Source organism: Talpa occidentalis, unplaced genomic scaffold (genome assembly GCF_014898055.3).
Source record: "Talpa occidentalis isolate TD23 unplaced genomic scaffold, MPIMG_talOcc4v2.1 talOcc4.6, whole genome shotgun sequence".
Taxonomy (NCBI): domain Eukaryota; kingdom Metazoa; phylum Chordata; class Mammalia; order Eulipotyphla; family Talpidae; genus Talpa; species Talpa occidentalis.
Genome location: NW_023604972.1, coordinates 19,711,047 through 19,726,576, shown reverse-complemented (window position 1 = coordinate 19,726,576; position 15,530 = coordinate 19,711,047). Strand labels below are relative to the sequence as shown.

Here is a 15,530-nt window from a genome sequence, read left to right as displayed (position 1 = left end):
TTTTAACAATAGAGTCCTGGGATTTGAAACCAACACAAGTATATCTAGAATAAAAATTTTATTTTCCAACATCCTGTGAATCGAGGTGTAGCCATTGATTAAATTCTAAATCACACAGTATACAAACAAACAAACAAACAAAAAAAATGGGCAACTTCTAGCTCTGGCATAAAAATGGCTACACTGTGCATTTTCCTCCTCTACAATGGGATATGGATGTGATGGTGAGAGCTAAAGCAGCCATTTTTGATTATGAGATTTATGCCACATGTTGATAAAGATGGAAAGAAGTTGATCCCTTTCTCAGTGAATTTTATGTGAAATAGAGATGACTAAATCTCTTTTAGTTAAAGTTTTATTTTGACCTTTTTTTTGGCCACATGCAATTAAGAATTATATGCTAGGCTATGACTGGAATGGGTAATTGACCAATTACTTAGAACTAATATGTATTTGAGCAAATTAATCTGTCTAATCCTCATGTTCCTATTCCCTTTCCTTTTGTACAATATGGGTTGCTATAAGGATTAACATAGTTAATCTAAGTGCTCACTTCTGTACTAGGTTAAATGTTTCTACAGTAGAGACCTTTATGATCTTTATTACTTTTTGTAACTGGATTACATTCTAGAATTAAGTAAAAATTATAACTTTAGCCATAGAATCATCTTGTTTTATTTCTATGTAAATGTAGACCAATCTTTTATCAACTTTCATATCTTGGAGGCTCTACAATTTTCATTCAGGTTTGTCAGGCCTACCTCCAGCTTGAGGTCTGTGAACCTTGCACAGGCATCTAGAATATTTGAAATATTTTAACTATTATTTCCTTATACATACCCAATAAAAATACCTCACTAACTTTGTTGCAAGAAGTGATAGTCAATAATTTTCTTTGAGCTTAAATTATAGGATAAAGAGTTCCCTACTTAAACCAGATCAGCTACTCAGAAAATATGGTTCAGTAAACCGTATTGTATAAGAAGATGGTTTCCTGATCCAATAAATCTAGAAAATGCTAAATTAAGCAGGATTTAATTGTTTCTTTTTCACAGAATTCTCTTAAAGACTTTTATAAACAATATATACCATGAATCTCTAGGAAGAATACTGACAGGAGCATTTTCCAAATTTACTTGATCAAGTAGCTCCTGTTTTCATAAAATATTATATATACTTAACACAATACCTTAATTTGGAAATACTAAATGTGACTGACTTAAGCAGGGCTATTTAGAACATGGTTCTTTGTTGACATTTAAACATCTCACCAGATTAAATCATTAGTCAAATGTTTTCTTGGACCATCTTTTGCTCCTCACACCCTTTAAATACTATGCATTAAAAAAAAAAATTGTGACCATTGCCAGGGCCGGCACCCAGGCCCAATTCAAGGTTTCTCTTCTCCACTGAATCTTACACTAAAAATCCTACAGGCTTCAACCTACTATCTTGCTCATAAAGCAAATCCATCTGCTCTGAATTGGCCATGATACATCATGACATGTGCTTGACCTTCTTACTGTTATTGACTGAACCCATTTTTGTCTCATGAGCTACTACATGTAATAAGATTATTTTCAATGTTCAAAGATGCCCCAAGGAACCTGTAAACTGTAATTCAAGATGTATAAGAAAACTCCTAGAAATCGTAACTCAATAAACTATAAATTTTATTAACTACCAGGAGAAATTTGAATCAGGACATTTTGACTGCATTGTATTGATAGATACAATGGGCAAGAATATATGTGATCGAGTGAATGCATTGTTTTGAAGATTTGTATCTTGTTATTTTTTCATATTGTTTAATAGGAAAATTATGGTCATGTATAGGCCTGTACCTAGGACACACCTCACTAAATGAAATATTTCAATAACAAAGAGATGAAAGCTGATGGTAAGGTCTGTTATCTGGGCAAACCTTTGGCTATAGATGTGAGAATCCATCTAAATAGCCTAGCTCCACTCACTACTTAAGCTAATAACACATGCGTTCAGAGAGGAGGTAGACTGATGTAATTAATGCAAGCCTATGCATTTGACTTTGTTGCTAAGCTTGATTAAAACTCTACCATTTACAAGGTGTGTGACCTTGGGCACATTGTTAAACTTTAAACCTTTAAGCATCCTCATCTATAAAATGAGGATAATAAAATCTAATTCATAGAGTTCCATGAGGATTAAGAGAGTTTATATACTAGACTTGTATGTGGGTAGTTAATAAATACGAACATAGTATTAATAACCATGGTAATATTTAATAAATATGACAACCCACAACATGCATTCATGGACACACTGGCAAACATGACTCTAGCCTTGTCGATGCTGGATTCTTTTTACAATTTGTGTCTCTCAAATGGTATACTTAGCCACAGGCTCTTGTCTATTTTTGTGAATTATGTTGGATATACTACATAAAGTTGTTTGAGGTTTAGCTTTGAAGAAGTAGGACAACTGTTTACTCATCTGAAGTAAATATTGACTGTGTATCTTGAAGTTTGCTGACACTTACAGAGTACATGAGTGAAGTCTGAGGTAGGCGCTCAGTCTGTTAAAAGAAAAACTCCAAGTACTAGAAGGTGTGCCAAAGCTGCTGGCTGAGAGGAAGTAGTTCCAGCATCTCAGAAACAGCAGAAAAAGTCCAGACTGCAGCCACGGTTAGCTGTGGGGCTGGTGGTGGATTAGAGATAGAGTGAGCATGAACTAGGAGACAAAGAGCAGAAAACTACAGCTGTGTCTACCACTTAAAAGACTACTGTTCCTCTCAGTCTCATTTTCCCATTAACCTGAATCCACAGTAGCTAGTGAATGAGGGAAGAAGGGAGAAAATGAGAAAAAATTCTGGTCCTCTGGTCCCGCCAACACCCCAGGGAAGACTTTCAAACCTAAAACAGGTCTGGGGGTGAGGGGGAGGAGGGATAAGTGAGGACAGTGCCTAATTTTGTTTATGTTTTTGTTTTTGTTTTAAGATTTATTTATTTATACAAGAACCGGGGTACAGGCCAGATGTGCGGGAGGGTGAGAGGATTCACCAGAACGGAGTGGGGAACAGAACAGGCAGACTGACAAAATACACTGCTGAGGGGAGCAGCAGGCAAGACAGGAGAGGTCTGCTGCACCATGTGCGACCCTCACATGCTGGCCAGGATCGAACCCGTGCTGAGAGGCTGCGCACAGCTCCACAGCGTGCCCCTCAACTGCCTGCACCACCAGGGGAGGCCCAATGCCTAATTTTGAATAAACTACACTGGAGTTAGAGTAGATCTAGCATACATCAACTTAAATTAGCCTCTTCTTCTCATGGGCACAGATCAGAAAATCTAGGGGACCCATCCTGTATTTGATTCATGGGTTGGAGAAGAGTGAGTTCAGAAGGACAATTTGGAAGCGACAGTTGAAGAAAAACACTAAAGTTCTTTGTATTTAATTATTCTCTATTGAATAGAGCTGGTGCAATAAAACATTTTCCTAGCTCGTGAATGCATATGTGTTTAATTTTTTTTTGAAAGTGTACCGTGTACTTTTTGAAGATTAATGAATTAAATTATTGTCTTTTATTTTATTGCTTTAATAAAAATGGTCCCTAACCACAGAGTAGAGATAAGTCACTGATTTCAGTGCTATTTTATTTTCCGTTTTTCTGGAGATGAATGGGAAAAACAAAAAACAAAAACCCTCCTTTTTATAGTGTCCTAGTAACTGTAATGAAAAAGCCAAGCATTCATGGCTGAGTGAATGCATGGGCAGTAGTGCCTCTATGAGTGAAAGAAAGAAAAGTTCAATCAAGCATGATGGCCATTTCTCCTTAATTAGCCTGTAAAAATGTACTGGGCAGACATCATGGATTCAGATCGCTAAACCAGACTGAAGTTGAGTTAGTGTGGGTATGAGAGTTTGCACAGGAAAAAAATACAAAGCCATTACACAGGATGCTACCAAAGGCACGTGGAGTGAAGGAAATGCAAACTTGAAGGTTCAGTCTTTGAAGGTCTGTGCACCTGCTGTTCAGCATAACCGAGAGGGCATGTCATATTTCACACACAGCAAATGATCAAATGGCTGATAGATATCTTTTCTAAAACTGTGTTTTACAAAACTGAGAACATGACCTTTTCAGACAGAGAAACAGGATATATGGATATTTGTTTTCTAAAGTAAGAACAGCTGACACTGATGGCATATAAGTTTCTTTACAACCAATGAACAAAATGTTCATGAAGTCAGCTTTTAAATCATGTGTCCATCTGATTCTCTTAGAAGCAGAGAAGAGTCACTGGGATAACATCTTCATTCTCAAGTCTGTCAAAACTTTTCATGAAATGCTGAGACATTGTTATCCTCTCTTCCTTTCCCTCCAGTCTATTTTAATTATCTGGAATGGGTGAATTTTTCAAATTTGTTTATGTAACGCAAAAGAGGTAACTCATAGTTAAAAAATTAATTCTTTCCTAAAATCATAATTTACTATAGAAACTGGAAGGAGTCCACTCGATTATCTATTTTTCCTTAAATACAGGGGTACCAAATTACACATACCAAATCATTTTTATGGATCCCCTAGAAGCTGTTAAAGTATTCACATCTATTACTTCTAAGTCAGAAAATCAGAATCTACAAATGAACATATACCTTGAAATTTCTACAAATTTGACTATGGATTTATTTTGGATAGGTGGAATGGAAAAGTGACTTAAAGGATATGTGTGCAGTCATATGACTCATTAACACTTCAATATCTCTGCATTTCAAGGGTTGTTTTAAAGATGATACAAGGTAATAAATAATGATGATTTCTATTGCTTAAATCCCTTAATCCACTTCTCACAGTCCTCTGACAACATCCCCAAACCTAGACTTGGCCTATAGGCCCTACATCATATAATTGCCTCTCCCTCCAACTTCTTCTTGTTTCACAGTTGAGCTGAAAGATCTTCTTTCAGTTCCTACAAAGTTCCTGCTTTTTGCTGCCTCTGAGGTTTTATAAATGCTATTCTTTGCCTGTATTATCTCTCTAACCTCCCACACATGCACACAGCCGACATAGCTCACTCCCAGTGGTCTACTTCTCAGTTTAAAAGTCACTTGTTTAAAGAGAACTCTTCTAATTTACCAATCAAAAAAAGCTCCTTATGATTGTCTTGCACAGAATCTTCTTCATTCCTAACACCACAAGTGTTGGGGTACCTGTCTTGAAACTAATGAGAAGGTAGACAGAAACCAGGCAGGTGAGGACTCAAGTGTAAACTTGCATTATGTTTAAACAACATGTCCAGCTGTGAAAGCTATAAAGTTATAGAGAGATGCAGACCTGAGATATTCACTATTTTACAGCTCAGAAGAGTAACAGGGTATTCTGTCTCCCTATGACAGGTCATACTAAAAAGAGTGGGAGGAGGGAGCAGACTCATGCAGGCAGTCACTCCCTGCAAAAGCACTGAATAAATAAACTACTCCGATATTATAGGCAGGGTGTGTGGAGAGGAGTAGGATGGGTGCCAAAAGAGGATAGAAAGGTTAGATATTCCCTTTGTAGGAAGGAAAGATTGGGGGGATGGGTGAAGCTTTTTCTCCATGTTCAAATAAATATATTAACGGGTAACTATATGCAGTGGCCTTTTGTTTGAGGTTACAGATAGACAAAAATTGCATACACATACATGTTGTATACATATGTCAATATATAAGTATATACATATTTATGATGGGGTACATGTATGTGTATACAGTATACTATATTATATGTATACAGCATATTATACATCTATGCATAACTATACATATGTATACCCATGTGTGACATATATGGAGATACAGGTATATATTTGTGTGATTTGGGTTATATCTGCCTCTGCTGTCACATTGTAAACACCAAAAGTATAGTGAAGTACGTGTACCTTGTTTATCTCTGTGTCTCTGTGACATCACATCTTCTATATAATATATACCTGTAATTTAACTAGTTGAATGAATAATAGTTGTAAAGAGTTTAATGTGTTATTTGACTTATTTTAAGAATGCAGTAGATTCTAGCCCTTATCCTGATTGCAGTGCTGCTACTTCTGCTGATAAAACATTCTTAATATGTTTGGTGTTAAATTTTTGTCTAGGCCATGTATTTCTAAGGTTTCCATTTCAAAAATAAACAAGCTTGTTTGGAGAGTCACTCAAACAGCTTGTTTTTAAGTGAAAACACTTATTTTCAGGCAACATCTGATAAGTGCAAATTCCAGAGTGTCCTAAATTTCAACCTATAGCAGAAACAGGGTGATGAGGAACTACAGCAAACTAGGAAGTATAAGTTCTGCACTAAAAGGGCAGTCAGATTTCTCATCCATCCAGACTTGCTGTGTAAGTTCAATGTTACCGGGTATTCTGATTTTTCAAGAGAACTTGAAAATCCATATTTTAATGTAAAAATCTCCTAAATTGGGAAACTAATAAGATTGCCAAACTCTATGTGGTCTGAAAGATTCTGAACTTTATGGTGACTCCATGTAGCTAATTTTTTATGTTTGCTTTTATGGAAGTTGTCTTGGGGTATTAGACTTTATCAGCCCTTTTCTTGTTTTTCATTTACCTTTTACATTGATACTGGTCTGTACTTTCAAATTAACAAATTAGTTTCATTGCTTTATAAGGGGCCTCTTTCTAGCTGTGGCTTTGTATCTCTATCTCTATCTTTTGCTTCTCTAAGCCCTTCCTTTTTTCTTCATGTCAGAAGAGCTTTCAAGTTTCATTTTCCATTATAAGAGCAACATTTTTAGCAAGAAGGAAAAAAAATAGAGCTATCCAGTTTTTTCATATCATAGCACAAATAAAATTTTGTGATATTCAAATTTAGAGATATGTAAGAAAAATTGACACAACAAAAGTAGAAGTAATGATTTTACATTTAGTGAATGTATTTCATCTGCAACTCTACTGGGCACTAATTACTTTCTGGAATTTCTCTTGACAAATTTTTTTCTCAGGGAACATTTTTTCCATAGAAAAATAAAGTTAGATTTTTTTTTTTAAAGATCTATTTGTTTATGCATACAAGAGCTGGGGTACAGGCCAGAGATGCAGGGGGTGAGAAGATCCACCAGAGACAGAGTGGGGAACAGAACAGGCAGACTGACTGAAATATACTGCTAAGGGGAGCAGCGGGCATGACAGGAGAGGTCTGCCTTGCCATGTTGCTGCCTGGTCGGCCAGGGATCAAACTTGGGCTGCAGAGGTTGTAGACCGCTTCATAGTGCAGCGCTTAACCCCTCGCACCACCAGGGAGGTCCAAGTTAGATTTTTTTTTTTTTTATGTTAGCAGTGGTAGAGACTACTGGACTAGTCAATGACACTAAAATACAATCTATTTTAAGATCCATGAGTATTTTCTACACCATGAGAAAAAAAAAAAATCACTGTCACCTAAACTATGATGTAACAGAATTTTATATATGAAAATGCTCTTTGAGAATTTTGTACACATTGACTTTTACCAAATATCACTCTCTTCTGTTATCTTGACTTTCTCCAGAAACCACGTATGATCTTTTTGAAGACATTTTAAATGACATATCCAACACTGGTAGCATTATTAGTACAAGTAACTTAAAGGAAGTGATGATAATACAGACATCTGTGCTCAAGTTCCAGAACATGCAGGCAACAGTGATGCAATGACTATGGATGGGCCAACAGTAATTCTTTTTAAGATAAATCTTCATTTTAGAAGTATCAGTAATAGGGCCTCCCTGGTGATGCAAGAGGTTAAGAAGCAACCTATGAAGCTATCCACAGCCACTTGTGCACGAGTTCGATCCCCGGCAAGGGAGAAACCTGCATGGTGCTGCAGAACACTTCTGACTCACCCGCTGCTCCCCTCAGCAGTGTATTTCAGTTAATTCGCCTGTTTTGCTCCCCACTCTCTCTTTGGTGATTCCTCTCACCCCTCCCACACCTCTGGCCTGTACCCCAGTTCTTTTATGCATAAATAAATAAATCTTTAAAAAAAAGTATCAGTAATATTCTAATATCTATTGCCTAAATTAATTTTTTTAAATTTCTAGCTTTATAGGAAAATTGTTTTCTCTCTTCTTTGATATTTAATAAAAACTTTATATTTTAAAACAAACTATTTTCACAATATAATCAACTTTTGGTTAATAATTGAATTGACTAAGTAGTTCACACTGATCTTTTGTTATTCTTACTGTGGACATCTACTATGTGGTTCCTTTGTGATGAGAAAGAGTTAATAAAATAATAAAAAAGTTTAAGCAACTCTTAAAACTTGTAACAAAGTACCAAGTATTCCTGGAAGTCCTAGCCAGAGCAATAAGACAAGAGAAAGACATCCAAGGAATCCAAATAGGAAAAGAAGAAGTCAAACTATCACTATTTGCAGATGATATGATAATATACATAGAGAACCCCAAAATCTCCACAGAAAAACTAATTCAACTCATCAATCAATTCAGTAAAGTGGCAGGATACAAAATCAACACGCAAAAGTCAGTAGCCTTCCTATACACAAACAATAAATCTGAAGAAGAAGAAATCAAAAAAACCACCCCTTTATTATTGAAACAAAAAAATCAAATATTTGGGAATAAATCTAACAAAAGAGGTAAAGGACCTATACAAAGAAAACTATAAACACTGTTAAAAGAAATAGAAGAAGACACAAAGAAATGGAAAGACATCCCCTGCTCATGGATTGGAAGAATAAACATTATTAAAATGGCCATCCTACCAAAAGCAATATACAGATTCAATGCTATTCCAATCAAAATCTCAATGGCATTCTTCAAAGAAATAGAACAATTATTGATGAAATTCATATGGAATCACCAAAAACCCAAATAGCCAAAGCTCTACTGAAAAAAAAAAGGAAATGGAGGCATCACACTCCAGACTTCAAACTATACTACAAAGCCATAATCATCAAACTGCATGGTATTGGAACAAGAACAGACATACAGACCAATGGAATCGAATAGAAAATCCAGAAATAAACCCACAGATTTATGGTCAACTAATCTTTGACAAAGGAGCAAAGACTATGCAATGGAGCAAAGAAAGTTTGTTCAATAAATGGTGCTGGGAAAACTGGGTCGCTACATGCAAAAGAATGAAGCTTGACCACTACCTCACACCATACACAAAAATCAACTCAAAATGGATTAAAGAACTAGACATAAGACCTGAAACCATAAAATACATAGAAGGAAATATAGGCGAAACACTACGGGATTTGCACATCAAAGACATCTTTACAGACACATCACCCAAAGCAGTGATAGTGAAGAGAAAGATAAACAGCTGGGACTACATCAAATTAAAGAGCTTCTGCACAGCAAAAGAGACAATAACAAAACAAAGAGAAACCCCACCAACTGGGAGAACATTTTTGCACCCAACACTAATGATAAAGGACTGATCACAAAAATCTGCAAAGAGCTGATGAGACTCAGCAACAACAAAGAAATAATCCAGTCAAAAAATGGGCAGAAGAGCTAAAAAAACTTCTCTGAAGAGGAAATGCAAATGGCCAACAGACATATGAAAAATGTTCAACATCACTTGTAATCAGGGAAATGCAAATCAAAACTACCATGAGATACCATCTCACACCAGTGAGAATGGCACATATTAAAAAAACTAGCAACAACAATGTTGGCGAGGATGTGGAGAAAAAGGAACTCTTGTGCACTGTTGGTGGGAGTGCAAACTGGTCCAACCACTATGGAGAGCTGTGTGGAGATTTCTGGACCTACTAAACATAGAGCTTCCATATGATCCAGCAATTCCACTCCTAGGTATTTACCCAAAGGACACAGAAACATCAATTCCAAAGAGCACCTGCACTCCTATGTTTATAGCAGCACTGTTTACAATAGCTAAGCTTTGGAAACAACCCAAATGCCCAAAAATAGATGACTGGATCAAGAAGATGTGGTACATATATACCATGGAATATTACTCAGCATTCAAAAAAGATAAACACATGCAATTTGCAGCAACATGGATGGCACTGGAAGGGATCATGCTCAGCGAAATAAGCAAAAAGAAAAAGAAAAATACAGGATGGTCTCACTCATAGCAGGAATCTAGTAAACTTAAATAAGGGACCAGGAAAATGAATATAAGAAAGTGAAAATCAAAATCAACAAAAAACTATGAACCAGAGACACTTTTTGGGGGGGTGGGGGGCGGGAGGGGAAGGATTGGGGTCAGAATGGGCGTTTGCAATTGTATGGGGGAATATAAAAATAAAATTTAATATTTAAAAAAAAAAAAAAGTACCAAGTATTCAACCTAATAAATATTACTATGTAATAAAATGAATATTTATTGAAGACTTTTATGATGGGTACTTCAAAGAATTCAAATACTAGATTTTTTAAGTACCATAATGCAAGACAGACTGACAAGAGTACTCCAGCAGAGGTAATAATACTTCAGGAATACAAATAGCAAAAGAAAAGCTTCTCAGGAAACCTAATATGAAGTCCACAGACAGACAAGAATATTCCAGTAGCAGTAAAAACAGATGACAATGGGAAAATCACGAGAGAGTAATGTATATGCCTGAATATAAGGCACATCTTCCCCATCCCCAAAATTAGGTATCATACAAGATGTTATTGTGGGCAAAATTCCTAAGAGTCATCTCTGAGGCCTCACAGTAGAATGCTTAAGGATAAGCTTTGAATCCCATTATCAGGCTTGAATCCTTTCTCCGTTATTGACTGCTTGGGAGTTCATAGATGAGATGACCTTTCTGTATCTAGATTTATTCACTAGCTAAAGAATATTTCCTATCTCCCAGGCCTGTTGAGAGTGTCAAAAGAATTAAATGTGCAATATTCTTGGACATTGGACCAGTGCCTGTTCCAATATTCTTCTACTACCATCGGTTTCACTTTCTGGGGTTTAAGTTATCCAGTGTCTGAAATATTATGTATAATGAGATATTTTGAGAGAGAAATGACATTCACAAACTGTCTGTTACAGTTCACCATTACAATTGTTCTGTTTTATTATTAGTTCTTGTTATCAGTTGCTTACTGTGCCTAACTTACAGGTCAAACTTATCACCAGTATGTATGTAAAAGAAAAAATAGTATATAATGGGTTTGGTATAATCCTAAATTTCAGGTATTCACTTGGGGTGTTGGAATGTATCCCTTGAGGATAAGGGGGTGACTTCTACATATAGAAAACATGTTTCATAAGAGTGCTACCTTTCTTCAATGATTTAAGTCATTGAACTACATACTATTGAACCATTGGGCTAGAAACATCTTCATATAATCCTCATTTAGATTGATGAAATTATTTTGAAAAATAAGGAGGCAAAATATTATAACAGATTAATTATTTACCTCACAGTTTTAAGTTTCCATGTCAATGCAGGCATTCTTTTAAAAACTATTAAAAAAAAAAAAAAACAAACAAACCAGTGGAGGTGACTAACATTTAGGATGAATGAGAAACTCCAGCTCTTTAATATAAAGTAAGCAGGAGCCTATAGTTTGCAATAACAACCAAAAAGGATTCAGGTAGGTATCCTGAAAAATTTAGACAGAAATGAAAGTAATATGGCCTTAATAATCACCCTGACAGTTCAAAATATAACCCTTGTGATGCAGTGATTAATGTAAAAATTAAATGTTAAAGTTTGAAATAAATTATTTTATAAACTGTGAATGGGAAAAAGTTTCTCATTTATTATAGCTTTATTTATAGATATTTATCTAAATAGGGAATTAAATAGCACAAGTATACACACACCTATTGATCTACATCCCTGATATTTTATATTTGGCAAAACTAACATTGGACTTTCTTTTAGAGAAAAATGGAAGTTACTTTTTTATTTAAAAAATTATTAGATTATTTTTGATGGTGATAACCTTGGTTTACAACACAGTGTATGACAGGTTAACACCTCTTCTTCAGATATATGTCACCAGACCACACCTGTTACCACAGCCCTGGTAATAATCTACCACAGTTTATTAAGTCCTTCTTCCTTTGCTCTCCCCCCTCCCTCTCTGGTATCTTCAATTTTACAGTAAGATTTCTAGGATTTGTTTTGGCTTAATTTTGTGTGATCTTTTGTTTGTTGGAGAAAGTACTTCAAATTCTATTGTGTAATTAAGTCTGGGGATTAGAGATTTAGAAAGCTTGAGAGGACAGTGGGATGTGAACTTTGTCCAGAAGAATAATTGGGGAATAGAGAATATAACTAAATGTATTGAGGGATTGTTTTCTAGGTGCCTTATATATGCAATCACATAAAATTCTCTTAGGTATTATTATTTTCAGTTTACAGATAGGGAAATTGAGGCTCAGATAAGTTAGTGAGATTGTTCAAATGCCACAACCACAAGTACTGGGTTCCATTTTGAATGCAGGTCTCTTCAATCCCAGTACCCCATATTTTCTCTAAAAGATAACCAGGTGGATCCAGAAAAAAAACTGAGTTGAAATGTTTGCTGTCAATTACTCAACATCTTTCTTAAGTTTCTTATCATGGGGATAATAACACTATCTCTTTGAGGAGTTGTTGAGATAATTAAATGAACTTTACAACTAAGAATTGGGAATAGCAAATGACATACAAATGTACTATGGTTGTTACTCTGGATGTAAAGAAAAGGGAAGGAGGAAAGGAAAAAAAAATAAAAGAAAAGATAAGAGGAAGATCTCCAATTTCTTAAATTGCCTCTTTCAGAAGCAGAGTGCATTTTGGGAAGGAGTGAATGGAAAAGCAAAGACATAAATTCTGAGGACAGAATTCTACCTCCTTTCCTATAAAAATCAAGGAAATAGGGATGAAAGTGTGATCCTACATGGTAATTACTGGGAATATATACAACAATGGCCTTAGCAGTAAACAGATTTTCAAACTTTAATACTTAGGAATTTTCTACTTTGCTTCTGAAATGTTTCACTGTGAGGGCTGCTAAATAATTTATAGCCTATAAGTACAGCCTGGATATGTTCACTTTATCCAGTATTTACTACTTATCCTCTTTAAGCTTTAAGACTATATATTTATGAAACTGGACAAATAATCCTAAGTCATACAGTTGTATACATACCAATGTATATATGTGTATGTATATATACATACACACACACACACACACAAAAATGTGCGTGTGTTTGGCCAGAATCTAGTGATTAGTAAGTAGTTAATAAGAGATAGTTTTGCCATAATCAGACATCTTTGATTATCCTCCATTAAAACCTGAATGTATCTTATAACCAATGTATACATTCATTAAGAGAACATTGTTTTCCTTTCACTTTCTAAAACTGTTAACAAATCGTTGGTGTGCCTGTTAGTCTTATCGCCTCCAAAAAATACTGTGATTTGAGAGGTCATGATGTGTTTGCTAACCAATTTCAAGCAATTAAAAAGTTAAAGTGTACCTTGAATTTTTAAATAATAAATGACTGAATAATAACCAAGGAATTATGATATTGTTACAAAGGAGCATAAGCTTCCAAACAGTTTTTAAACTCCACCATGAGAAGTACCTTGAGGACAAAGCAATACTGGGCATTCTGAGACGTACCATAACTAATATACAAATTCACGTTTATAACCCACCATGTTTAGGGCCTCCCCAGTGGTGCAACGGTTTAAGTGCAGCACTGTGAAGCTGGCTGCAGCCTCTGTAGCACCAGTTCAAGTCCCAGCCGGCCAGGGAGATACCCGCATGGCAAGGCAGACCTCTCCTGTCTCGCCCACTGCTCCCTCAGCAGTGCTTTCAGTCCATCTGCCTGCTCTGCTTCCCGCTTTGTCTTTGGTGAATCCTCTCACCCTCCCGTGCTTCTGGCCTGCACCCCAGCTCTTGTATAAATAAATAAAATCTTAAAAAAACACAAAAACCCACCGTGTTTAGAAGAGGATTGAAGATGATTTAGACAGATAACATAAGCTAAAAGTATATAAGACTCCTGAGGGGGCTGGGAAGGGGTGGGAACAAAAAGCAAACCAGAGTATGGACCCAAAATGAAGCCAGAAAAAAGCCTCGTGAATAAACATCTGTAGAAATCAACAGAAAGGAATTCTTGTCAAGAAAACTCTTCTGGTAAAAATAGGAAATCCTGTGAGGTAGTTAGTTCCTAAGTATCAGGAGATTGGTGTTGCTGGAGCATCTCACTGCTGCTTCAGCATCTTTTTGGTGGACAGGTTGTTTGGGTGAAGATGGCGCCTCCCAAGGCCCTGGGCTCCTGGGAAGCCTCCCACACTTTGAACTTCACCAATTACCTCATTTTCATAATAAGCTTACCACTTTCCTTAATTGCTTCACTTCCATTAACAGGTACAGGGGAAAGATAAGGACATTTCATCTTTTAAAGGGGAGAATTTCATGTAGACTGTGAAGAGATGCTTATTAAAAAAATTAAGAATAAGAAATTGGCCTTTGAACTCATTTGGAAACAGATTTTATGCACATTAATGTATTGGGGTGCACAGCCCTTATTTTCTTTTGCTGCCTTATTATCACTTTAAGAGCAGGGTGTCAAGGTCCAAACTCCAAAGGAAAACGTCTTTCTTGGATCTAACAAACTCAGGTGCCAGAATGATTGGCACAAGGCATGGTTATTCCGCCCTTGGGGGAGGGCAAATGACAGAAACAAGAATTTAAAATATCACCAAGGAGACTGTGTTTCTCGGGGGGAAGAGTTCAGCGCTAAATTGAATTACCACTTTCATCCCTTAGACCTGTGTGCACTCGGGCGCGATGCTCTGTCCCCCCAGCTCCTTCTCTAGAAATGGGGCTAAGGAATCCCTTGCTCAGAGGGGCAACCTGAAGAAGCCTACATAGTGGGGTTCAGTCCAACCAGCGCGGAGCTTGTTAAAAAGACAAATTCCGGGGCCCACTGAAGGCAACTGACGCAGAAGCAGCCTGGGAACAGTAGCGCCCTAGATGAGTCTTAAATTCGGGAAATGCTGAGTGCACAAGACCTGCACTTGGTGGAGTAATACTAATTACCAGCGGCGGCGAGGACCCGCCCATTTGACAAGCAACCCCCACCGGTGCGCACCGACAGACCCATGCCCTGCGGGAGCCAGGTGAGGGTCGCGGGCCTAGATTCCCGGGAGGGCCGTGCACCCCCCACCCCCACCCCGCCAACCTCGCTCCGGGACGCGCCCCTACTCCGCAGCCCCGGGACCCGGGCGCCTCGGGGCGGAGATGCGCCAGGTGGCGAGGGTGCCAGGCGCGGCCGAGTCCTGGAGGTCTGAGTCAGGCGCCCAACTATGCCGCGGAACCAGGGCGGCCGGCTCGGGCACCCCAGCCGCTGAGCACGGGCAGCCCCCGCGCCGGGCGCCGGCACCCCGCCCCCGCGGCCCGGGAGGAAGCGGCGAGGCGCGGCGCGGGAGCACCTGGGCCGGGGCCAGGGCGGGCGCGGCGCTTCCGGAGCTGCGCGCCCCTTCGCGCTCCCGCCTCCAGGTGCGGCGGCCGCTGCGCCCGGCCCGAGTGACAGCGCCGCCCGCGCGGCCGCCGCCCGGCAGC

The 15,530-nt window shown here is 37.8% G+C and overlaps 1 protein-coding gene across 1 annotated transcript in view; it reads left to right on the top strand.

The window, feature by feature from the left end:
• Positions 1-14,933: 14,933 nt before the first annotated feature.
• ARAP2 (ArfGAP with RhoGAP domain, ankyrin repeat and PH domain 2) overlaps positions 14,934-15,530 on the top strand; it is a 169,265-nt gene continuing 168,668 nt past the window's right edge. Inside the window, exon 1 of the mRNA XM_037530434.2 lies at positions 14,934-15,088. The gene's annotated coding sequence lies outside the window, so the exon portion shown is untranslated. The remainder of the gene's footprint in view (positions 15,089-15,530) is intronic.